Source organism: Pelecanus crispus, chromosome 2 (assembly GCF_030463565.1).
Source record: "Pelecanus crispus isolate bPelCri1 chromosome 2, bPelCri1.pri, whole genome shotgun sequence".
Lineage (NCBI taxonomy): Eukaryota > Metazoa > Chordata > Aves > Pelecaniformes > Pelecanidae > Pelecanus > Pelecanus crispus.
In genome coordinates, this window is record NC_134644.1 from 116,479,761 (window position 1) to 116,505,266 (window position 25,506).

A 25,506-nucleotide genomic window follows, 5' to 3' on the forward strand; every position below is an offset into this window, starting at 1 on the left:
GCTCAGCTTATAAACATTAGCTTCCCAGAGAAAGAACCAGTCTGTAACTTTAAAAAGATTGTGTAATTTTTCCTGAAAAACACAACTTTCCGCTGCTTGGTATTTTCTCATGCAACATAATAATTTGATTGCAAGACTTTCAGAGACTTTGCTCAACACTGCTTCCGCCAAGCAGCTGCCTGGCACAACGTGCTTTTCCTAGCTGCTATCCCAAGCATCCCAATCCAGAAATAGCTGCCGGCAAGCTTATTTGAGAATTATTTGAAAGAGGAATCAAAGCCGTCCTGGGTGATGGTGAAGCCATAGCTCTGTTGCACAAAATGCACACACGCAGAGCAGTAGGTCCGACCCTGCCTGCTGGCTCCTCCAGCCCCTGCCGTAGAGCATCACACGCTCCAGCTCGTTTTAAAGCTGGGAGTCCATTTTATGTTATATCATGACGGGTAAGTCAAACCGTAACTGATTTTTTCCAGCTAACGCTTTCTACAATCAAACAAAGAATGGTTAGACAAATTAATATTTCCTTTGTTATATGACTGAGTCTTTCCTCCCTCAAACCAAATAAGTAGTACGTCAGCTTAAACACAGAAGTTGTTTGTAGTCTCTTAACACCTCAACACGGCTACTAAATCATCAGAGTCCTCTGGTCAGTCATAAATTTGCGAAACCTAACAAATGGCTTTTCCACGGTTCAATTTGGCTCTGTGTAAAATGGGTGTAATACCACTATTCATTTCATAATCATGTTGAAACATTGTGTAAATATCTGAATTCTGAAACTTTCTGAAATTCTTTGCCAGTCCCTCCCCCACACTTTTTCAGGATTAAAAACTTCTCTTAAAAGCCGAAGTTCGTAGTGAAAGATCTTGGGAGCACCCTAAGTTCACTTTTACTCTGTACGGGTTTCCCAACCTTGCACACCACCCCTGTGAGGTGCCCCAGAAGGTGACACTCTGCCCCTCAGCAACTGCCTGTGACCTGCTGGCGATGTTTGCAGGGAGAGGCAAAATGCAAGATTTTCAGAACAAACTAGTACTGCAAATTATTCAGTTAAGCTTTGAACATGGCTACAGAGGTCCTGAATAACCCCAGAAATGCTTTTTTCTTTCAACTATATTGTGCACAATGTAGAGAGAGAGAGAAAAACCCATTCTTTAAGAAGTTTTCAAAACTTTAGAGAAAAGGAGATGTTAAAGCAGGCATGAAGAACCTTCGCAGAAAGTCTTGGAAGGAGAGAGGAAGCAACACTAGAGATTGGCAGATGCTTATTCTGCCCTTGGAATTTATTTCTTCACTGTCGTGAGGACATGTTTATTTTGTCTTTGTTACTTTAACGACTTATGTAATGATTGTTTAAAACACTGCAGATCCACCTTTTGAAGTTATGCTACGGCTATTATAAACTCTGCATTCCCACAGCAGAAAGAAAGCAAAAACAAGCTCAAGAAAGGACAAGATATCAAACTAAATAAGTAGAAGGAGAAAGCGGACACACATAACAGAGCACATGATTACAAGAAAAAGAAAGAACTGGAGAAGACAAAATGACAAATATCAGAAAACACGGAACATTCCTCAAACTTCAAGCTTATGCTTGATTGGTATTGAGGGCATCAGCTGAATGCGTCTCACTTGCTGGCATCTTTGTCCCAAGAAAGGCATTGCCTTGTCAATGGCAAGAGCGAGCTCCGGATAAGTGTCAGGGTGCCGAGGCAAAAGGACGCAGCTCTCCCACCGCGTCGATGGGTGCGTGTACGGCGGTGCACAGCCTCAGCCCGCCCTCCCGCAGGCGCTCGCTGCTGCAGGTGCGGCGGCCAAGCGTGGCGTGCCCACCCTCCCCTCCTCGCCGTCGGCGGGTGGGAATTCCCACCCGCCCAGAAGGCAATCTCTGAGGGGAACCTACACCTAAAAAATGGCCCCATTCAGCCCCACGCAGCCTATGGGAAGGGGACGGGAAGAGGAGAAGGATGCCAGTGTAAAAGCTTGCTTTTCCTGCGGGGTGGGATGGATTGAGAGACGGCTGCAGATGTAAATAAATAAGTAAATAAAAAAATAAATAAAATTGCATAGCTACAGCAGTTTCTAACTTCACTTCTGTTTTTACATCTTCTGTATGAGCTTTCTTTACTCTTAAAAATCTCTTCTGGAAAAGAGGCAATCTTTTCAGCTCAGCTTCTGAGACCCTACAAATACGTTGTAAATACTGGGTTTCCATATTATATGCTTCAAACATTTCCACCTGACCATTATATCTCAAAGCAGTCTATTTAAAACGGCTTCCAGACTGCTAGTCCAAAGCAAATCCTATAAAACGGAGCAAATATACTTACCTCATTAAAATGTACCGATCTACTGCAGAGGAGTACACTTGCCTGCAAATTGCCTCCCACACAGCTACCCGATCCTTCTTTCCCAGGTGACTAAAGCCTTCCAGAAAAATCCTGCTTCACTTCAAGACACCAAGTACCATGATCCAACTTTTCACACTTGTTTTTAACCCCTTTCTCGTCTGCTCTAAGTTCTTCAGTACTTCTTCTCCTCAGCTGCTGAAGGCTCCCACAGCGCGCAGTCAAGCACACAGGAGGATCCTGCTCACACATGTCAAACATGTGTTTGACACATGTCAAAACCACATCAAAACCACCCCCTGGTCCCCAGTCCCCACGACTCGTTCCTATAGACCCCAATGCTTGTCACCTCTTCCTCCCGCCATGGCCACATTGTGGCCACCTCGTTGGCAAGCGGGCACCGGTGAGCTAATGAAGGTGTGGGCTTTGGGCTAAGCCCACCCTGCAGCGCCTGCTCTTGGGGCTGGAGTATTCTCGAGGTGGCAGCCACATTTGGCAATGCCTGTCGCAGGGAAGAGCCCGGGTAATTCAAAGGACGGAGAATGCAGATTTGCTCCAGCCGATAAAGGAAGATGGGCTAGTTTCTGATGGGGGAAGGAACTACATACAAAACCTTACCTTAGGTCAGTACAATGCAAATAAGGGTTTAACAGTAAGTTGTGACCTTAGCAGCTTACGTTCCGAGATGGCCAAACTAAGATTTTCTTAAGGGTCTGACTTCTGGAAAGTGGCTGTTCAGAAGTTCTTGAAATTCACGAGCCAGGTCCTTTAAGAAACCTCAGCTGGGACAGGAGAAAACAGGGACATGGAAAATCACTAGGGGTATCTGATGCACTTGGTTTGCAGGCACATGCAGCTGACCTCTATCAGATCAAAGTCACTGAAATCTGCTAAAAATATTTAGTATACTGAAAAGAACCAGGAATAACGCACTATTGCTGAAAGCAGGAAAACCACCTACATCATGACATGTCTATGAACACCAAACAAAACAGAGCTGTTTCATCCAAACTCTTCCTCGGGGACAGAGGCATACAAATATTTGCACCTATTAATATACATACAAAATAAAATTATTAATATCTTTCTTGATGTAGTATTTTAATTAGAGCATTAGAGAAGTAAATAATGATGCCTCAGGTCTCATGAGTTACAGGTCTCAGGAATTACAGGTACTTTCTACATTTCCACACAGTAACTTACACCAGTTACCTAAGAATTAGCCATCGTTAGACCATATAATACTAAAATTTTGATGTGATCAAAATGAAGATGTGACTATACTTAATTAACTAATATAAAATTATCTGGAAATTTTCCATTCTTCCTGAGACAATCCAAAAAACTCAGCCCTGCATTCCCGAGCTTCCTTTTCACTAGCAGATCATTTTTGCTATACATAAATATTCATGCATCATCTAAAAATCACAAAGTGACATAAGCAGGTTATGATTTCTTTTTTTTTTCAGAACAAAATAAATTAAGAGGTACATAAATGTAGAAACACCCTGAGCTGATATCACTGATGTAAACAGTATTGTATTTTTTACTACATTTTAAAAAGTTCTTGTAGAAATATTTTTACTCACCTGTTCCAAGGTAACATTTTTAGGTTGAAAAAATAGGAGGGAATATATTCCTATACAAAGCATTCCAAGAAACCAATACAGATAACAAACGCAGATGCACTACAGCTAAGTCTCAAAGCACTGTTTTTCAACTTTGTCCTACTAGGAGTTACAGCATGTTCTCGAAATTTAATTTTCCTTATTTTGGAAATAAACTTATTTATTGGTAGGTTACCTTAGAAACCTCCTCCCCCTTATAACTCCTACAAAAAATTTTGAAGTAGCTAAAAAATGGACTTGTTTAACTTTTCAGCTGCCTAAATTGGGAATAAATATTAGTGATGATTAAATAAAGACGTATCTTCAGGAACAAATCTTTATGTATTTTGGAAACAGAACTTTTAATCTAATTGCTTTACAAACCACAGAAGTTCATGTCAGGTCAGGAACACAATTTTTATTCTATTAAGATTCCTTTCTGTCTTCCTTCCAGAAGGAGCATACATTTAATAGCTATCCTGATGTCACCTTTCAGTCTCCCAGAAACTGGGATGTGGAGGACTCCACTGTATTTTCTATTCTGCATATTTCTTCTGTTAAGATATTATAAACCTGGAAACAGCTGCTTAGATCAATGTGAAATAAGATCTATGTCCCTCAAGCCAAAATTCATGCTCTTATTCTCCTAAGCTTCAGGACTGTAAGACAATTTCTCATCTAAAACACAGATTAAACCTGTCTGATTAGCCTGACAACCATTTAAAGAACTGGCAAACGTTACACATTTTCATAGTTCTGCCACTGTGGGTGTGAAATGAAGTCGTCACTTCTATTCTCAATTTCAGTTACTACTTCTCTCACATACTTAACCAAACAAAAAGTAAATCACACAATGCATTAAAAATACCCACCCTAACTCCTCCCGACTCCCAGCAACGACTGCAGTGCAAGATGATCCATAGAATTCATATGGGAAGGAAGGTACGTGCCTCCCTACCGAGTGGGAGCAGGCTGTACCCCCCTTGTACTTCCCAATGCACAGGACAGGCGATATACAGGCAGTCCCAGTCTCCCATCCACTCAGCTATGGAAACGTTTTGTGGAATAAAAGAGTGAGAACTGATGGGTAATACCGTAACACCGTATGGATGACACCCAGCGGAGTCAAATTAAGGCTGCATAGGCAAACTACCTTCAGGGTTTTCTACATGTGACATGTTTGACTCCGCAATCCAAACAAGAGCCTTTTAAGGATCCTTTTCTGTGTGTACCACATCCGAGGTCAAAACCCAACCGGATCCATCAGCTTGCAGCCCAAGCCGCTGAGTCTGGCAGCAAGAGCAAGCAGGAGGATGCTGTGCTGTTACGGGGGAGGATGGGCAGCAACGTGGTCTGCGGGAGATGACTGGGAGGGAGGACTCTAACGCTTTCTCCACTTCCCCGAGAGCTGTAAGGAAGCCGTCTTCCACGCGGTGCCTGGGGGAGGACCAGAGGGACAGCATCCCAGGTGAAGGGAAGCTCGGCTGAGCTCCCTCCTCACGCTCCAGAAAGCTTTGTGGCTGCTGGGGGTGTCACAGGGGTCTGCTGCATATCAGATTAGCATATCGGTATTCTGTTGGGTTTTGTAGCATAGGCCATGTCAAGTAACAGAAGAGTGGCAATTTTAGAATGTTTACATTTCAGCCAAGAAAAACCTGGAATTTAGCAGGATAAAGCAAAAGCTACTTTTGCAGCTCCGGGATTCTCTTGCAAGCCTCTGCAGTCTCTGCTCACTGCAAACGGTTCTCAGATACTTAGATTAAGATTAGGCCAACTTAAATTTAAGAGTACCACTCCTGTATCCATTAGGTTCTCTTTTTTCCGTGATACTAGTTTTCTCATTAATTCAAGACTTGTGCATTTGGAATCGGAGACAAACTTCCCCAACATTGCTGTTGTGACTGGGTTCTGCTTTAAATTTAACTTTCTCTACAACATAACTGCTGAGAATGAAGGGAAGAAAAACCAACAGAGAAAAATCTCTGTGTTTCTAAACATAATGACCAATATAATAATGAGAGCGCTACAAATCTGGTCAAAGGATAGAAAACACTTCTCCTTGTGGAGGCTACTGACACATCCCAGTACACTGGGTATTTCTGCAGTCTACCATCATGCTTACCCTATATAAGCATCTCTGAATCTCCAAATAGGATGGTACTGCTATACATAGCAGTTTCTTAATCTCGTGAAGCCTTTAAATCACATATGATTATCTTTCTGTAAGATATACATGGCTGCTAAACATAATATAATCCAATAGCTAAGAGTTTTTAGGATGTAGCAAAGAATAAGTCACCTGCTTTTTGTTTTAAGAATGTATAGTAATACTATAAATAAGGTATAATAAAAGTGATAATGCAAACTTGCTGAGTGAATAAACTTGAGGGAATAATACCTGGGGCTTCAGGATGACTGATGAGAATAAAAAAAGGTACTTCTATGCTATGTGACAAATCAGGTAGGCAGTAGGGAGATGAATTTAAGTCAAACAAACAATATTTTATTGCAATTTTTTGTATAGTATTTATTTTCCGTTGCCCAGGCTTTTCTCTGCAATGCAAGGCTCAGGGCCTTATAGAAAAAAAAATTCTAAAAAGCTATCTGCATAATCTTGTATATAGAGGCGTTGCATTGGCAATCTTAATTTTGAGAGCCTGACTTTAAACTTGAATGTTAACCCAGTGTTCAACTGAGGCAGTTGTAAACTGATGTTACAAGAAACCCATAGAACGGACAGTGAGCGACAACTTGCCCCAGTGCCTGCAATTATTACTGGTTTGCTTGTGCCAGGTGTAGCGACTCATTTTCTACTAAACATACTCTTCCTCCCCAAACAGCTACTGAGTGCAACTGTAAGCTGTAGGAACGAAAAATTTTAAATGGACTTAATACAGAAATTATGGGGTAAAGTACCAGGTGAGACACGCAAGAGAGAATGATGCCTGCTCAGTTACCTCTTCCACAAACAAGTACAGTCTCTTGATAATCAGCCTCTTGTTTATGAGACAAGTGTGTCCCCTATGGCTCAGCCAGCTCCACTTCTTAATCCTTTATGAAATGTCCTGCCTAACAAGGGAGCTGTTTTGCTGTAGGTATACAAAATGCAGCTGCTCAAACTCCTAATGCCCGCAACAAAGACAGGCTAACAGAGTTACAATTTAAAAACAAAAACAGAATACATGACTTGGATTCTTCCAAGAGCAGTGGTGTCAAAACCTTCATCAGCACCCAAGCAATAGCATGAGAAACACTGAAACCATGTAGGAGCGGTCAACTTGCATGGAAGGACCATGCTTAACAGTAGGGTTCAGATGTTTCTAAAAAACCAGCACTTATGGTAGATTAATTATACAGAAACCTTTAGGAAAAGTACAACCTCCACCCCCTGCAAGGTATTTTCTGTTGTAATTCGTGGGTGTGCAATAATCAATGCAATTACTTTGCTAGTTAGTGACTCATTCTGATAGGCAAAGCAGCAGTTTGGCCTCTAACCCTCCTCCGAAACCTAACTTTGGATCTATCAGAGAGTTACAGAATCCAGATCTACCTTCTCTCCCTGTTCATTGGACTTGTTTTGCCTTTTTTAGGCTGGAGGCAACAGCCTTGAAGCACGATCAGTCTGCACTAAGTGTAGCCTCAGTTCATTAGAACTGAACATGGGAGGATGGTAAACACCACCTTCACAGAACACACTTGTGTTGGGGCATCTTATGTTCCAAGAAAACAAAATTAGCTTATTAACTCCTAAGAGAATCTTATCCAACTTGGAAGTGTAAGGAAAGAAGCTGGGGAAACAAACAGCATTTATAAAGCTATTTAAAAAGCACCATTTTCACATAGCTACCACATCCCACCGCAGCTAGACAAAACATATGAATTGTGGAGCTCGTTGACAATGTTCAAAAACCAGGAGTGCAACCAGCACAGTACATTCTACATCCCTTTCTTGAACTATTTTTGTGACTTGACTTTTAAGTTCTTACTCTACACTACATTTCCAAGAAGTGCGTACAGTTAACGTATCAGCCTGATTGCCTTAGCAGTTCTATTTCTGCCTGCTAGAAACATGTTCCATCTGCCATCTTATTTTATAGAAGTCAACAAGTTCACTTTCATAGACCACAGAACTCATCTACAAAGTCTGAGAAATATATTAATACATTTTTCAAACTCATATGTGTCAAACGCTAAAAAAAGGCCTGAAAGTTCTTTAGATCATACTAACAAAAACCAAAATAAAAACATGACTTTGTGCTTTCACAGTATTTTGGGGCCAGCACTGTGGATAAGATAGGCTTTGAAGATAAAAATCCATTGTAAGCCAAAGAGCACTTGCATGTTTTTTCTTCACTACTTATTAAATAGTGGCTTTTTTTCCTGAGCTAGACAATGACGCTTTTATCATACTTCAAAACCTCTGATTCAACCTTCTAGTTTCCATTTTAATAGTGTATTTCAACTTTCAGTCTGCCATCACAAATCCTTGAACGCTGCTGCCTACCTGCTATTTTGAGGGGGGCATCAAGCTCTCTACTAAGGAAAGTAGGAGAAATAATTTAAGCAACTTACTTAGTATACACAGTGCCTAAAAAACGTGTTGTGCCAAGGATGCAAAGCTCACGCACATTCTTTTCCTTGAAGGTATTTTGGTTTTGTCTATGTTAGGACCTCTCCCTGAATGCACATAAAGCTCTTGATTCTAAAAAAACCCCTCTCAGATTATTTGTGAAAGTAATTACAGGTGTGTTACACAATCCTGCAACATTGCTGCATTTCTGCAGCACTTGTAAAAAGAAAAAGGTAAGTATTGTTATAATTCCCTTAATTTTTTGTGGACAACAGATGATGACAAACCATGAGATAAATCTGCAAGTGCTGAACAACATACAAAACTTTATGGTACTGACCAAATAAAAAAATCAGAAATATGTCATGACTTTACAAAATTTGGTAGCAGATGGTTTATCCCTGTGATCAACATGCTGATTACAGAGTTGTCTTTGTAGAGCACTGAGCTTTCAAACTGGAAAAATTACTGAAAAACACATAACCTGCGTGTCACTTGTACTGGGAGATGTTTGCTTGCTGTTTATTTGTTAAAAGTACTAATGGTGCTGCAAAAGTGTACAGATTCTGTATGACAAAATTTGAATCTTTATCTAATCAGGGAAGACTAGACAGAGCTGAGTCCATTCAGAGTAGAGGATGGCAAATCAACCCACAGCCGTTTTGTTACTGCTTCTGGTTCTGCAGTTATTTAACCCCTCAGCCTTTGTGTAACACCATACTTCATTTTCTTGTAAGTCAATATAAGGTCCAGTCAGTGAATATGCACAAACCACTCTGCAATCCCTGATGAAGGGACTGTTATGAAAGTGAGAAGACATGTATTGGTACACTTCAGGCATTTCACGGCAGGAAATACTATCAAGATTTTTTTTTCAAAACACAAGCCAATAATAATAACTTACATGCTGTAACATGGCAGAGTCGGATCTGAATCCCCTACAGTTTTAATTCTCGAGTAATATTGTATCAGATCACACTTTTTATTAGCTGTATAGTGAGGCAGTCGTCTTTTCCATGCCACAGCGCACTTTGGCACAAATCAGTACAAAAAATTTGAGATCCTCTGGTGGATTATTAATTCACAGAGCAGTGAAAGTCATGCAGTTAATTCTTGCCTGCTGCTTTGAAGACATAAAGCTAAATGTGCACTTTTTCACCTTTTGACGATAAGAACTTGACCCTCTATGCAAGGTACTCCGGCAGTGCTGCTGCAGCCCTTCTTAAAAGGCTGCCTCCGTTTTTGTTACTCAGATGGTGGGGATACCCCCAACAAAGTCAGACCGGTGGAGTACAAAGCTGAGGGACGTGGCTCTCCCCCGTCCGAGGGCAGCTCTCCTGCCCCTGCCCGTAGGGAACCCCCGCTGCTTCTGTAAATACAATTTCAGAGTGAAGACAACCATCCAGCGAGCTGAAAAAACACAAGCCTGCAGCTTATAATTCTTACAGTACGAAAAGCTACTATTCACAGCTTCAACTGTTTTCCTTAAACCAGTTTTGAAGGTCATACATCAAGGAACTATCTCATACTCTAGTATGCACTGTATTATTTGCAAGTGATTTCCTACCAGACAAGTGATTTGCAAGGACTGAGAACTCTCATTTCCTTTTATAGATTTGATTCGGAAATAAATGCTGGCAACATCATGTGACTAACAGGCAGCATCCACAACTTAAGCAACTCTCATAATTAAATCGGAATGTAATGGAAAAGTCAGCCCGCTGCTGCCAGATCTATTTAGCCTCCTACTCCTCTGCACAAGTTCTATCTAAATTCTTCAACTTTATCTCTCTTGACACTTTTTCCTGTCCTCATCCATGTGCAAAAAGACAGACTAGCTTCAACACAGTAATTTACTCATTCTGAAATATTTATAATACAAGGAAAAGGAAACACAAGTCTTCATTATATCTCTGTGACTAAACTACATTGAGTTTCAGCAAACAAATTTTTCTAAATTAACAACCACAAATGTAGATCTAAGTGTATGGATAAGGATTCCAAAGAAAAAACTTTTTGTCTTTTCTATCTGATGGCTGTTGCCTTTAAGAGCTACTCTGGGAAAAGACTGTGGGTACAACTGCAGGAACTAGTAATTTTGACTATCTGAAAGTATCTTTAAAGGAACCCCATCATTTGAAGGCATGTGCTCACAACTTTTATAGATGCAGAACTACTGTATTTTATTATTCAGTAAGACTACGGTGTCTTAGTAAAGCTCGGAAAATAACACAGATTCTTAAGTAAATCTTGGCCACATTTTATATATATTTTCAACATTCTCCTAGTGCCAGCCCCTATGAATCTAGTGCTGATGAACCCCAGGAATCAACCTTTTCAGACTAATTCAGAAGAAATTTAGCTAGTGACTTCAGGAAAATAAGATTTTAATTCCTAGTGTTTAGTTCTTAATTTCCATTCTGCTAAGTACATAATTTTGAAGAAATGAGATAATAACATCCTATTATGTATCATATAGAAAGAATGTATATACAGTAACAAATGAAATTGCTGAGGCATCAGAACCTAAGTATTCTTTATTAGCCCACAAATATTCTTGCAACTCAGAAACTGCCTAGATGTCAACAGAAATCTGTATATGTAGGAATAGAAATCTCTATCTTTATGAATATAGATGACCAGAGACAATAAACAACTTGTGGATGGGAAATTCTGTTGGAATTTCAGAGCTGGAAGTTGTTAAGGGAGTCCAGCTTATTGGGATGCAGACATTTCCACGGTACTTGAAAAAACTACTTTATATAGCCTAAACTAGCTTGTTCCCTTTCTTCCCAGCCTTTTATTTACTACTCACTGCAGGATTATTTCTCACTTCAAATGTAATCTAACATGAAAGCTGCTGATCAATATTGTAAACAGATGATTAGTGTCTTGTGACTGCCAAAGAACTGTTAATGAATCTCAATACATGATGTTGAAGCATGGACACGAGATAAAATAATTGAATTGAGTGAAATAATAAAACCAGGTAATTCCCTCAGTTTAAAAGGCAAATATTGCCAGAGCTCCTTAAACAGAGAGAAATGATTCACACTTGTCTCAGAAATGGTAGGAAATGCATTTCTTTGGATTAATTAAAATCAAACTGCCACCAACTGAAGTATTGCCTACTGAAGTAAAACACAGAACTAGAGAGTTTGAAGTCACTGATATTGGACCCCCCTCCAACCTGCAGCAGCTGAGGTGAGACCACCACGCAAGGCCCCAAGAAGCCTCCCTGCACCTTCTCCCCCAGCTTCCTTCAAATACTACTCGTGCCGTAGAGCCCATCAGGGCCACCACAGGGCCACCAGCAACCTCCACGCAAGATGATGGCTGGTTGTACATGAACAAAAACGGGCTACTGGACATTTTACCTGGCAGAAGAAAAATGTGAACTAACTTAATTCAGTTGGATCTGGAGAGGAAACCTCAGATGGATATGTGCAAATTGTGAGCAAGGCCTTGAAACAATGCAAAGACAATTCAGACTTCTGTTGCCTTCTGTTACAAAAAGCAACTGACTGACTCTAAAATGAAACAGAGAAATAACTACTTCCAGCAGCATTCACTCTCAATTTCTAGGGAAACTCCATTCCACAGACAGTCTTTTCAGATGTCTTGCTTCCTGTGACCGACTGAAAGAGAAGATAACGGCTGGGCTACGAATGCATACAGGCCATTCCCAACTCTTTAAATATCTCCTCGAAGGATACTAGGAGCAGGTGCATTGTAGAGTATAGCCTTTAAGCAATCATAAATTTTTGAGAACTAAAAGTAGTAAGATCACCAGTAGTTACTTTTAATTAAACAAACAAATACACCCAAACCTTCTCTTCCTCTCTAGATGCCCACTGATCCATTGTTTACTGATCCATAGCTTTTTTCATTTTCCAAGTTGAAATGCATTTCACTAGTGAGGGAAAGAGCCGCCTTCGTTATTTCCATCAAAGACCTTTTCTGCAGTTAAACCAGAAAATTTATGTAAATACCAGAAGTGAAATTCTTTATCAGTTGTAGCAAGTCCCAGCCTTAACACTGTGAAATAGTTCAATAAACCTGGAGAAGATCTACATTTAAAGCAAACAATAAATTTTTAAGTATAAAATGGAAAAGCTGTTTCATTTCCAGGAAAAAAAAAGTATTGACTTGGAGAACTCGAGACTCCAACCAATTCTTTGATCAGTCACGCTGGGTGTATGACACATTTGCTTAAACATAAATGCTTTCCTTGTATACAGTTGTTTCTGTTTTCAAGTTGTGGCTTTCTTACCTACCTCTTATAGATGACATTTTATTTTTAATGCAATATAATTTAATTAAAAACCCATTTGCTATACATTTTGAAGCTATTTATACAGATAACCTCAGGACAGATTCAGTTTGTGGGATGAGGAAATTCACTTTAAAACTTTGCTTTCAGGATTTGCTTTCTACAGGATCATGCTTTGAAACTGTATTTATGCTGCACTTAAAATGAGAACTAAATAATAAAGCCTCTTGCCTATTATCCTTTTGTTAGAGCGCTAATTTTTCACACAGGTTTCTTCATAAGAAACTAATAAAATGTGGGTAAAGAGCAGATTGATCTTCACATGAGAATGATCCACGTAACGGAGTTTTGTGACTTTTCTATTCAAAACTAAAGGACAACCATATCCCCTATATAAACTATGATTTTCATCATTCAGAAATCATTACAAAAATACAAGTTAACTCCCTAACACATTCATTGACTTTTTAGAAACTGTCTTGAAATCTGATAGAGAATAGGCAAGTATTTTAATTAATTGGATCTTCAATGCACTGTATTTGTACAACTTCCAGTTTCTTAATGTTTACCCACGCAGCCTAGCATTTAGCTCTGTCCTTCAGAGGTGGATGGTCTCCCACACAAAATGGCTCTGCACTCAGCACATGTAGGGCCGCAGATCGACAGCAAATCTCAGCAAGGTTAGAGGACATTTTGCTTTTGCATCCTCAGGCACCCAGTGCAATGGGACCCTGATGTTAACTTGAACCTTCTGATGTGTATTGGGTTTGCGTGGCAAGGCTTTGGTAGCATGGGGGTTACAGGGGTGGCTTCTGCGAGAAACTGCTAGAAGCTTCCCCTATGTCCAATAGAGCCAATGCCAGCCGGCTCCAAGATGGACCTGCTGCTGGCCAAAGCCGAGAAATAAGCGATGGTGGCAGCACCTCTGGGATAACGTATTTAAGGAGGGGAAAAAGTCCTGTGCAACTGCAGCCAGAGAGAGGAGTGAGCATATGTGAGAGGAACGACTGCAGACACCAAGGCCAGTGAAGAAGGAGGGGCAGGAGGTGCTCCAGGCACCGGAGCAGAGATTCCCCTGCAGCCCCTGGTGCAGCCCATGGTGAGGCAGCTGTGCCCTTGCAGCCATGGAGGTCCACGGTGGAGCAGATATCCACCTGCAGCCCGGGGAGGGCCCCACGCCGGAGCAGGTGGATGTGCCCCAAGGAGGCTGTGACCCTGTGGGAAGCCAGCGCTGGAGCAGGCTCCTGGCAGGAGCTGTGGACCCATGGAGAGAGAGAGGAGCCCAGGGTGGAGCAGGTTTTCTGGCAGGACCCACATGGGAAGCGCTCATGTTGGGAGTTCGTGGAGGACTGTCTCCCGTGGGTGGGACCCCATGCTGGAGCAGGGGAAGAGTGTGAGGAGGAAGGAGCGGCAGAGACAACGTGTGATGAACTGACTGCAACCCCCATTCCCCGTCCCCCTGCGCTGCTGGTGGGGAGGAAGTAGAGAAAATTGGGAGTCAATTTGAGCCTGGGAAGAAGGGAGAGGTAGGGGGAAGGTTTTTTAAAGATTTGGGTTTATTTCTCATTATCCTATTCTGACCAGTGCTGTTTAATATCTTCATCAATGACACAGTGGGACTGAGTGCACCCCCAGCAAGTTTGCAGATGACACCAAGCTGAGTGGTGCCGTTGACATTCCAGAAGGACGAGATGTCATCCAGAGGGACCTGGACAAGCTGGAGAGGTGGGCCTGTGTGAACCTTATGAGGTTCAACAAGGCCAAGTGCAAGGTCCTGCACCTGGGACAGGGCAACCCCCGATATCAGTACAGGTTGGAGGATGAAGGGATTGAGAGCAGCCCTGCGGAGAAGGACTTGGGGACACTGGTGGATGAAAAGCTGGACATGAGCCGGCAATGTGCGCTTGCAGCCCAGAAAGCCAACCGTATCCTGGGCTGCATCAAAAGCAGCGTGGCCAGCAGGTCGAGGGAGGTGATTCTGCCTCTCTACTCTGCTCTGGTGAGACCTCACCTGGAGCACTGCGTCCAGCTCTGGGGCCCTCAGCACAAGAAGGACATGGACCTGCTGGAGCGGGTCCAGAGGAGGGCCACCAAAATGATCCGAGGGCTGGAGCACCTCTCCTATGAGGCCAGGCTGAGAGAGTTGGGGTTGTTCAGCCTGGAGAAGAGAAGGCTGCGGGGAGACCTTATTGCAGCCTTAAAGGGGGCCTACAGGAAAGATGGGTGCAATCTTTTTAGCAAGGCCTGTTGTGACAGGACAAGGAATAATGGTTTTAAACTAAAAGAGGATAGATTTAGAGTGGATATAAGGAAGAAATTTTTTACAATGAGGGTGGTCAAGCACTGGAACAGGTTGCCCAGAGAGGTGGTGGAGACAGTTATTGCCACTTATTTTCAGGACAGTTTTGCACTCTATTGAGCCCTGCAGACCAACATCGTGAAAACAGGCACTGCTCAAGTACCATTGTTCTCTCTTGGTGAGCGGGCTGGCAGAACTGTCCCTTCAACACAGCCTGAGCAGACTGCTCGTCTCCCCTGAACAATTATTAAAAACTTAGCGAAAATGCTGGCTTCTTAAACCAGCATCTTAGTACAACAGCAGCCTTAAACCTCTGTTGAGGGTGACTGCCATGGACATCTACCAATACCATATTTCTACATTTCTAGTAGAAACGAGAGCAATCACTGCCCAAGTTGATCAACAATAGCTACAGAATCCAGCATACACAAAGATAAAATGTAGGTGTGAAAGGAAACCTTAAAATAGCATAAATAAACATAGTTGTCTATTGACAATAATCGATCTATGATTATATCTGTTTATTATATATTTGTAAATTACAAGTCAATGCTGACAGTCCCTTAATGCACAATTACTGTCTGGCTCATTACTAGATATACTTCTAATGGTATGAGCTGGTAAACTAAAAGGTATGTATTATCAAGAGAATACTGAAAAGTGGTTTTCCCTTTAGAAGCAAGCGACAAGATAAACAAGATAAACACATCTGCTTCTACTGAAGTAAACTGGCTGGCAGGATTCAAGAGACATTTCAGTTTTTTGGTAAAGCAACAGGCAGCCAGAATATATATTTTTGTATTTGACACATTTAAATTATATAAATTATAAAGGCTCTTTCTAAAATAGATGCCAAAGATTAGACAGCTAACTGAAGCTACTTAATACAGTTCATAAAAAATGTTAAGTGGCTCTTGTCAACTGGCTTCAGGTAAGCTGAATGAACTGAACATTTCCAAAAGGAAAATTGCATTAAGTTCCTAAAAACAGACTGTAGACAACAGAAAATTTTCATCCATTTTACAGAGAAAAAGAACTTCAAAGGTATGATGGAATAACATTAAATAAATGCAATCTTTGAAATAAAATAGATATCTTTGTCAGGTAACAACCACAAAAATAGTGTTTTTATGTATTAAAAAACCCAAGAATTTTTACAGCACAGCTGTAAACATTTTTTTTGCTTGGGGGCAGACATCAGTGTATATCACGAAGTCTTGCTACAATAATTACACCTGATTGGTGTGTGAGAAATTCATACCTGCAAAAGAGCAGCAGTTGAAGAGCAAAAACCTAGTGTGAACGCAAATATTTGATAGGAGCGAGCTTCTTGTAGCTTAATTGCATCATTCAAAAAGAAAGCATGACTATGTTGGTGAAAAAACTTTGGTCAAAATACAGAGTTATGCTACCTTGATCCATCAACACAGATATGCTGGCAAGTATATATGATTATATATGATAAGAGATGTAAGTGGAGACAAGCTGTGAAGAAATCTGATTGGTAACACATTTTCACATATTATGCTCCCTGTGACTAGAACAAAATGGTTATTAAACTTCTTGGCAAAATGGTGACATCTGTCAGGCTCCCTCATCAATCCTACATCTTGCAATTTTTATTTTATATGTGTATAGTTTTTACACATGCAATTGGTCCTTGTTAAATTTTAGTCCTCAAAATATATCTCTTTGCAAACATAATCCACAGTTACCAATTTTTAAATGTTACTGAGCTTTATGTATTTGGTCACTAATTTAAATCAAGACATTCCAACCGCAACTTTAAGAACAATTAAAACATCCTTCTGCATATATAAAATTACTTTCCTTTAGTGCAGTATAAATCTGGTACATTCTAAAATGCCGAGTGAAGCCTTTGGCTTGGAAATTTTCTGTTTGCAGATTTATAGCCACCTAAGCAACTCCCAAATGTCATTTACTGCTATATCACACTGTATTCCCATGTAGCAACTGTAATTATATCTGCTCATAATGTTCTTAACAAAATGAAAGATAAAATTTCCAGGAACTAAGTTAGAAAATCTACAGATCATCTAACATACCTCACAGAAAGCAGATGCTGTATGACCATATCATTAGATTACATGTCATAGAGAAGTATTCACATCCATCTTCCAGCCCTCTTGTTAAAACATTCAGTAAACAAAGTGCTGAAATCTGAAAATGTTTCCCTCAACGTTCTTATTTTGCTACTTATCAGACCTTAATAAAAATCTAACAGAACCAGAACAAACATATTTTTAAAATTAGCACACATTAACACACCTATTTGCATATCAACATCCAATATGCTCTTCCACAGCCAGAGTATTTAGTGTCAGCACTAACATCTTAAAAGTCTTAGAAGAAAAGTACGCACTTTATTTGTGGATGCACTGACTTTTCCCTAATGGCTTGTAAAACAAACTGGGCACCTCTTGTCTAAGTTGGGGCTCCCACGCTGTCATGCCAAACCACTGGGATGCCCAAGCCAGAGGATGACAGAGAGGCCACTGCTGGCCCTCCCCGGAGGCACATGCCCCCGCCATGGGGTGAGTGCCCATACGGAGCAGCTCCCTGAAAATGCTCGCCCCCCAACTTTCCAAGGACCACTGCCCCAGGAGAGGCAGTGATCTGCACAGACACCCTCGCCACCTGCCTCAGTCTTGGGGTGGGAGCCCAGCTGGGACCAGCGTGAGAAATAGGAGAGGGATGGGGGCACCACAGGGATGGGGCGCCCAAGCTTGGTCTGGGCACTGACAGTGCCCAAGTAAAACACAACTTGATGTATATGAACAGACTATGCTTTACTTGATTTAGAGTCAAAACCTTTAACAGCAATAAATCAAATACAGCACTAAATAATGGGACAAATGATCCCATTCTCTTTGGCTTTACAAAACAACTTGGACTTCTTAGGATATATGAAAAAAAGAATATCTATTTTTAGTAAGCTATTTAAATAATAGGTTCTACACTGATATCCCATGGAAAACAACTGTTTTCCACAGCTTTTACTAAGTACAAACAATAAGAAAAAACTCGTGTGCACTTCCAAAATGACACTTAGGCACAGGGTCACAAAGTATTTCAGTTGCAACTGAAGCATGTCATAGCTCTACATTAAATCATTACACAGACTTTTTGGATGGTTACATTTATCTGGGATTATATATCTTGCTTAAATCACTCATAGAGGCAGGGCAAGCGTAAGACAGAGTCCCAATGCATCTTCGCCAGCATATAACTTAATTATTTGCTGAGAGAGGTATAGCATGCTTTTGCCTTTTCTTCAAGAGTTTTATTTTCTCTGCCTTTTGAGGCTTTTGTTTATAAATTATTTTAAAAAATAAGCAGTCTTAGTGTTATCTGGAGCACTGCAGAAATGATAAAAAGAGGAAAAACAGTGTATTGTTATCCACTTTATTAACTATTCTATCAGTTAGCTGAAAACTAACTGCAAGCAGTTCCAGTGCTCCATCTTACTTTTTCATTTTCTGAACAGTTTGGCCAATGCACTCTACAAAATTTGCTGTACCACTGTTACGATTTTTTAAAAAATGTTTTTTGTAATGCCACATCTATTTCAGTATTTAACATAAATAACAGACTGCAGTAAGCAAATTATGTTGCCAAAAGTACAGTACACTACTGGAAATACCAGTTCATGGAGGTGATCTGGATTGAACAACTGGGTAACTCTTTGCACAAAAATTATGTAAGTCCCTGTTAGTGTATTCCACACGAGTACGTTAAGTATACTGCTGGATTTTATGTTCTTTTTTGCAACTCAAGAACAGTACAAATATGAACTGAGAATATTTCTGCCGTGCCCCTTGTCACTGACAAAGTAACCCCTGAACCCTGCTTGCAAAATGGGTATGTTTCTAAAACCAACCAACCAACAAAAACCAATACAAAAGCCCTCCCCAAACCCCCAAACCAACCAACCAGAACACAAAAGCTTTGGCTTTTCAATATGGAGAGACTTTCACACTGACACGGTGTCCCACTACAGCCACACTGTCTCCAGATGAGTACGAGAAGATCCTCAAGCAGATGCAAGGGTATTTGGAAGACAGAGATATATGTCATGGAATAGAAAAACCAGCAACATATTTGAGAGGCCAAAAGAAATAAGAGAAGTTAATTCTAAATAAAAAGTACTAAAAATACCCTTTAAATACCACCAAACCATAGTTACTTCATTAAATTGGATTTCTAGGCCTCAGCATCTGAATTTATCCCAAGATGACTAATATACAAATTTTAAAAAGCAATTGTAGCCATGTAAATTATGAAAAAATATAAAATACACAGTGAATGTGAGTTTGTCTGCAAATTTCCATGCAATAACCCTAACAAACTACCTAGGCAAGTTTCAAATGTAGCAATAATGGGTTTTGGAGATTATTTGGGAAAACAAGTTCTGCTTATGAAATATTTTTTTATATTAAACTTTATATATTTGAGCCAGATTCCCAAAACCTCTGAAACTATGGGCAACAGGCTAATGAAAGAGAATCATAACACTTCAACTCCGGAGCACTAGGACAAAAATAAACAGCTACTGCCAAGGACAAATCAGTTTTTCTGACCGAAACATCCTGGGGAGTGGAAGATTGCTTAACTGGGGATTTTGCCTGACAAATGGGGTAGAAGCTGTAAAGAGAAGCGTCTCCCTGGCTGCTTGAGGAAAAGGCTAGCATGCATGACAAAGAGAAAAGCGAAACAGCGAATAAGGCAGGCACTGTGGGGGAAAGACGACACCAAATTGGGTGGGAGTGTTGATCTGCTGGAGGGTAGGATGGCCCTGCAGAGGGACCTGGACAGGCTGGATCGATGGGCCGTGGCCAACTGTATGAGGTTCAACAAGGCCAAGTGCCGGGTCCTGCACTTCGGTCACAACAACCCCATGCAATGCTACAGGCTTGGGGAGGAGTGGCTGGAAAGCTGCCTGGCCGAAAAGGATCTGGGGGTTTTGGTAGATAGCCGGCTGAACATGAGCCAGCAGTGTGCCCAGGTGGCCAAGAAGGCCAACAGCATCCTGGCTTGGATCAGGAATGCTGTGGCCAGCAGGAGCAGGGAGGTGATTGTCCCCCTGTACTCGGCGCTGGTGAGGCCGCACCTGGAATACTGTGTCCAGTTTTGGGCCCCTCACTACAAGAAAGACGTTGAGGTGCTGGAGCGTGTCCAGAGACGGGCAACAAAGCTGGTGAAGGGTCTGGAGAACAAGTCTTATGAGGAGCAGCTGAGGGAACTGGGGTTGTTTAGCCTGGAGAAGAGGAGGCTGAGGGGAGACCTTATCGCTCTGTACAACTACCTGAAAGGAGGTTGTAGTGAGGTGGGTGTTGGTCTCTTCTCCCAAGTAGCTAGCGATAGGACGAGAGGAAATGGGCTCAAGCTGCGCCAGGGGAGGTTTAGGCTGGAAATTAGGAAAAATTTCTCACGGAAAGAGTAGTCAAGCATTGGAACAGGCTGCCCAGAGAGGTGGTGGAGTCCCCATCCCTGGAAGTGTTCAAAAAACGGGTAGATGTGGCACTTCGGGATATGGTTTAGTCTAGTCTACCCTTGATTGGTTTAGGTGGGCTTGGTAGTGTAGGTTAATGGTTGGACTGGATGATCTTAAAGGTCTTTTCCAACCTAGACGATTCTATGATTCTATGAAAGATTCCTTTCCTTCTGGAGAAGCAGCCACCAACAAGGAAAGCAGAAGGACATGCAAGAACCTTACAAGCATCTGATTTCCGCTCAGTGAATCCTCCAGAAGAGAGAAGAACCTGGGATAGCAATGTGCTCACTACAATGACTGTTTTTTCTTTTTTTTTTTTTTTTTTTTTAAGCTGAAGTAGAGGTTTTGGGAAAAAATATTCTTAGATCTATATACACATCCTCTTTGAGAAATTGCCTGGAGAACATGACTGTACTCCAATTTATCAATTTATGTCAGATGCAACATTCCGCCCCTCTGAAGAAGAAATTTTTGAAACGCTCCTCAGGAATGTGTTTAGGCTTAGATTCTACAATTAAGCAGCACTGAAGTTTTAAATCAGTGGCTTACTTCAACCTCCAGAACATTGATTTCTCTCATATTGTTAAAGCTCCTATGATACGGATGAGATCTAGCCTACGAGTACTTATTTAACGTATCTTTTGTACCAGCTAGCAAGCAGGTTCATACTATTAACTAGTACTAACTGCTGTAGCTCCACAGGCTCATCTCAGGACTAGGGATTCCAATACAATCCATCTGATACCCACAGGCAGATGGACCAGGGAGAGACAAGGAGCTGACCAACGTGCTCTCCATGCAGAGAGCACAAGTAAATCCATAATGGACTCATCAATGGTGCTACCATAGAGCGTGGAGAACCAGGGGGGCTCTGCCGCAGTGCTGCAGTTCAGGGCAAGAAGTCCTGCAGTTCTGCATGGGAAGGCTGCGATACACAATGATAGCGAGGATCCAGGTGCAGATGTAGGTATATTCCTGAGCAAAAGACTCTGACCTTCTGGTCAGGCTGTAGAAAGTCACTGGAGGTCTTCTCAGGTGGGAACTCCCGCTCCTTAACATGCTAGCTCTCAAGCAAGACATAGTTTTCAACATGGTTTTACCTGATGCACTGTTAAAAAGCAGCTTCCTTTAACATGAGGAATAGTTGCTATTTTTTTTTTTTTAATTGGTTATCTATTCCACTATACCTCTGTGAGGAGAGGGAGAAGGGGGAGAGAGTTTAGAGAGAAATAAAGCATTCAAAATAGTCTGAATAGGAGGGAAAAAAAAAATATATTCCTAACAGGAAATTAAGCATTCTTAAGAGGAACTGTTGAAACTTGGAAGGAAAAAAGGTCAGCTTTAATAACTAATTTATTCATTTGATAAGAATTTACAACCATCACAGCTGACCCTCTAGCAATTATAAAGATGCCCTGACTGATGCTGTCTTGTGACTTCTACAGTATTTTGCAACAAAGTATTACATAAAAGAGTGATTTTTAATTTTTTTTCCCGGCATTCAAAAATCTTTCCTTTCTTCATTCAATTTCTGAAGTCCTGCTCAATCAACAAAGAGCTTTAATGTGGAAAGTATTTCACTTGAGCTGTATCAGTGTGTGCAACTCACTTAAAATCTGTAGCAGACAGTTTAAAGACTGACAAATAATCAAATAACAAAACCTGGTATAAAACTATAAAACCAGTCTTATAAATACGTTGAAATGGCTGTAAGACAATGAGCACTCAATATCAAAGCCCAAGACAATGCATTTTGAGGTACATTTCAAAAACTGATAGAGGATCAATAACTTAAGGAACATATTCTGATTACATATTTAAATGGGGGGGGAACAAATGTGCAAGTTTGGTTATGATGGTTTATCTTCAGATTTTAGCAATGCAAAGTGTCAAGGAGAAAACAACATCAAGAGACAAGGGAAAACAACTCAGAATATGTTGGAGTGATTGCAGTCACTGAAAACTTATTTTCCTCTTTCTTTGCAATTTTATGAACATCCGATTAACCTGGTAGAGTATGTCACAACTCTGCCTTCTTGCTGATAAGGAAAGGAGCAAATTTGCAATAGCTAAAGTAGAGAGAATAAAATGAAAAAAATTAAGCATTCCATGATTTCCAACATTCATCATGGAACTGAATCTTTGTTCTGTGAATCAGCCTCAGCACCTACCCTAAGCATCACCCTTATAATAACTAAGGGAAAAGAGCTCATAGGTGCCATTGGTGCTGTGGAATTAGCATGGCTGATAACATGAAAAAGGGTGTTGGATCTTAGAGACTTAGCATGAGAGTTACCTGTCTTTGTCATTCTTCTACAGACAAGGGGCAGAAAAAAGTGCTATTAATGAAAGCACTCTAGTTGAGAGGGACTGAAAGGTCTACGTGCATTTCTGCCTATGACTCTTACAGTGCTCTCTGTAAAAAACCCAACAAACCCAAGCATTTGGTACCCATAGTGTTCTGCTCTCCCTACTCTATGGGTTTCTAGAGTAAGCTTTACTTCACCTTAGCTCACATATTATAATGCATCTCCATTTTATCGACTGGGCTTTAAGGTATGTTTAGACTTTGACTAAATGGACACTCCCTACTGTAATTTCCAATTTCACTGAAACAATTTAGGGTAACCCTTCTTTCCTTATTTCCAATTAATCAAGAAAGCATGAAAACAAATAAAAATCTATTGACAACCTGTTGCAGAGATTTCTTATTGAAGTCTAGCAATACACTTGAATGGCTATTATCAGGATTTAGGTGTTTTTTCAGCTGAAGGTTAACATTTCTCTTCTTAACCAATGCATGCCATATGTCTTCAAAAATAAGGGAAGATAAGAATGCATTGCAAAAGGAAAAAAACCTAGCTGATAAGCAACATGTAACTTTTGGTGAAGTTTTCCTTCACTGGTTCTGGAATAGCCTTGTATGTACTTTCCAACTTGTATCATCACTGGACAAATTAAAAAATGATCCTTGATTTTGTAACACTAGAAATAACAGACAATGACTTTACACAATAATCTGTGTTGCTAATCCTAAAAGCCAAAACGTATCTATTATGTTTTGTTCCTACTGCCAAATTTAATGTCATGTTTAAAATACTAATTAAAAAAAAAATTCCATAAAAATTTACCATCAAATTATTTTTCTCCTTTTGACCTGCCACTTCAAAAGTTATTTAACTATTTAACACAAAATAAATCAAAATTCAGCTGCAGTTAAACCCCACATTTTTCTCAAGTTAGCAACACTACGACTTGAGAAGAATGTAATCAATATCTTGATTTCTATATACACGCTTGCATAAAGACAAGGCAAATATTTTGTAATACTTCCATAGAATACTCAACCCAGGACTTATTTCTGCAATTCCTAATTGTCCTAAATGAACCACACACATAACTGGCAAAATGCATTCAGTGGAATGTACACATGCTTACACAAGTAGATTATTATGAACACTATCAGTAAGAATGATAATTTGCAAATGATTAAACTGCAGAGATAAACAGAAGGTTGATTTTTATAACTTGATTCTGGCTTTGCCCAAAAGGATTGATGAGGAGTTGGGACAAATGTCAAATAAAGACATGAATCCCCATTTTAGAAATCTATTTATTTCAACAAAATTCCTAAGAGATATTCCATTTATAAGAATTAGTATTTTCTATGGTCAAGGAATTTTGAAACTATTCTTTACATGGAACAGAACTTTGTTTTTATTCAGTTTTTCATATAAGACATATTTGAGACATTATTTATGTGACAGTTTTACTTAGGGCTATGTTTTTCTTAAGATTCAGAACCAGGAAGGCACTTACATTTTTTCATATTGTCCTCTTTTAGCATACCCTAGATCCAACACTCATATCCTCGTCCTGAGAAATGTATCATAATTATTCTACATCACGGCATAGATGTTCTTTTGCTATTTTAATTCTCTAACTTCTCTGTAAGAACCAAGTCCAGAACAGTTGTTTTTTCCTTTGCCCTTTATAAGTTGTTATGATACTTAATACGGTAATACTTGTGACTATGGAATCATGTATGGAAGTATGCAGCGCGTAAATGATTACAAATCAGCACAACACATCAACATCCAGCCATGCAGCACGGGAGCCAAGACCCCACCCTTTCCAAACCGAAGGCCCTGGCGTGTCGGCTGCAACTATGGAAGGAAACCAGCCGAGGGTGTAAGCGTTTTCTAGCAAGTGAAAGGGATGAAGAGCATAATATCCAACCTTGTTATTTCCTGGTTATTGCTCTTTGTGCTGAGGGGATAGGCATTTTAGCAATATCAGCTCAAGCAAGCTGAGATTGTCTGGTTTTAATAGATTTAGATGATTTTTCCTTATAGAGCGACCTTCATTTTCTCTTTGGACAGTAAAACGACACAACACCGTGAACTGCTGCTGTGTTTGTTCACTTTTCCAACTTTTCCAGCAGGCAATTTTTTTTAAGATACATGTGCTTAAAAAACCAGTATGTGTATTTTATCTCAACATACATCAGAGTTAAGCCTATACTTATTACCCAAACCAGAGAAAGAGAATTCCTGCAAATCCAGCGAGTTGGTGGTCCTGCCGGTCCTCTGAGAAAAGAGAGATCTTGCTTCACCCTCTGACCGAGAACAAGGCAGAGCAGAAATCTGAATTTCCCAGATGAATGCTCTGACCGTCTGCCTTGGAAGCTCTCCCTGGCTGCGCATGTAGCCAGTTTTGTTAGGAAACACTTCTCCAAGGTTTCTTGGATTCTTAAAAACTTTTGGTTTCAGTGAGTCAGCATTTCCAGATGAAAGGCTGCTGCACTGAAAAATTAATGAGCAGCTGTATTTGCAATAACTGCTGAGATTATGTTTATCAATTTTGTAGTTCTGACTGAACAGTTAGCTGTGTA

General features: G+C 40.5%; 1 protein-coding gene across 3 annotated transcripts in view; it reads right to left on the bottom strand.

Annotated features, from left to right (window-relative positions):
* Positions 1–25,506, bottom strand: part of GNAL (G protein subunit alpha L) — a 202,704-nt gene that overhangs the window by 62,588 nt on the left and 114,610 nt on the right. The window lies entirely within an intron of this gene.